Source organism: Eulemur rufifrons, chromosome 15 (genome assembly GCF_041146395.1).
Source record: "Eulemur rufifrons isolate Redbay chromosome 15, OSU_ERuf_1, whole genome shotgun sequence".
NCBI lineage: Eukaryota > Metazoa > Chordata > Mammalia > Primates > Lemuridae > Eulemur > Eulemur rufifrons.
The window spans coordinates 77,082,381-77,084,044 of record NC_090997.1 but is presented as its reverse complement, the minus strand read 5'-3'; the positions used below and the strand labels follow the sequence as shown (position 1 = coordinate 77,084,044).

The following is a 1,664-nucleotide window of genomic DNA, read 5'->3' as shown; positions in this document are numbered from 1 at the left end:
TAAGCAATGCTCATCTACCTTTGCTTTTTTCTAACAGTAAATAAATAAAAGAACATTTCAGATGTGGCTTCAACAAACTGTAGCTCTTTAGATTCTTCAAATGTTCTACTGAAATAGAACATATAATTTATGCATCTCAGCTCACAATGATTCCCATGAGTTCAAAAGACGGAACCACAGGACAGTCCAATTCTGGATAATCTATGACTACGTGAAAAAATTTATTTTACAAAATACACTGCAACTGTTAGGGCACAGGGATCTTGCTCCTATGTTCTCTATGCTTCTTCTCTATAGAAAATCCAATAAATTATAAAAAGTACTATACTTAGCGGGGGAACTTAACCTATCATGAATGTACACATAAAATATTAATATCACAGCTAATTATACTCAAGACTCAGACTCAGGAACATCTTCATCAGGGCAGCAGTAATATTCCACAAAACGTATTCGTCCATCTTCTTTTCTAATCATATACTGCAGTGAGGGGAATCCTCGGTTATCTGTCTGAATAGATACCTTGCAAGATAGAACTAGTGCCTTTGTAGATAGTTTCAGTAGAGAAATTGTGTATCTGTTGACCTGGATCTGATTACAATGAAATGCTTCCATCAAATCAGAATCTTTGAGATAGTCAAGATAGGAACTTCCTGCATTTCCAAAAGTAGATAGCCTGAAATAAAGGCTTGTCAGGAGACAGGGCAATCTGTAGGACCTCACTCATCACATCCAATTCAGAAAGTGCTTCATGAAGCCTCTCTGACTGCAGAATAATTTTATTTAGTAACATTGGTGCTGCAAAAATCATAGTCCAGAGTCTCCTCAGGCTCCTGAGTATTGATTTTACAGACTGTCACCACTCTTTCTTCTTCCAGGAACAGTATGAAAGGGCAACCATAACCTTGGTAACACACCCAAAGTGCATTTAAAGTCCCTGCAGCAATGGAAGAAATCATGCTTTGGGCTTGGCTTTATAACTCTGGGTTCAGCTTCTCAAAATTACATGTAAAATTTCTCAAGAATAATTTCCTCTGCCCCGTTTCTAGCATATATGTATCTCCTCATAAGAAGGGATTACATCTTCCTTGATGACAGTAGTGTGTAGACAATTCCAAAGATAACTGCAAGAACACTGGCATAGGACTTCATCCAAAAATAGATAAACAGTCTAAAAGGACAGTTAAATTAATTCGAAAAGTAACAGACTCTTCCTGAAGTGTAAACTCTTGAAATATTCCAGCCTGAATAAAAGCATTTGCTTGCACACAGACTTGCATTTTCCAAAGTAACCTTGATTCCATATTTAGTAGCAAAACATGTGGCATGATCTTGGAAATGAATAGCTTTCAAAATAGGGGAGGGATTCCCAGCATTGTCAAGGCTGGCCACTAAGCTGTACTGATCATTCTCATCGTGGATATGCCGAGTTAGAAGGGGCATCATCCACTGCACATTCGGTCTCCAGGGGTGCTCCTGGGGCCAACATCTGCTCCCACAGATCAAGAAACACCTGCTCCTGCCACCTTGCCACAGGCACCACAGAGGGAGGCATCGGGGCTCCTAGCTCAGTCCTGCCTTGGACGTGCCCTTCCCTTGCAGTCCTGTGTGACTCAGCCTCCCCGGGCTTTTCCTCAGCTGCCCTTTCCACTTTCACGTTTTAG

At 40.5% G+C, this 1,664-nt stretch overlaps 1 pseudogene; it reads right to left on the bottom strand.

Annotated features, from left to right (window-relative positions):
• Positions 1–393: 393 nt before the first annotated feature.
• LOC138395790 (cell cycle checkpoint protein RAD1-like) lies at positions 394–1,443 on the bottom strand (annotated as a pseudogene).
• Positions 1,444–1,664: the final 221 nt, after the last annotated feature.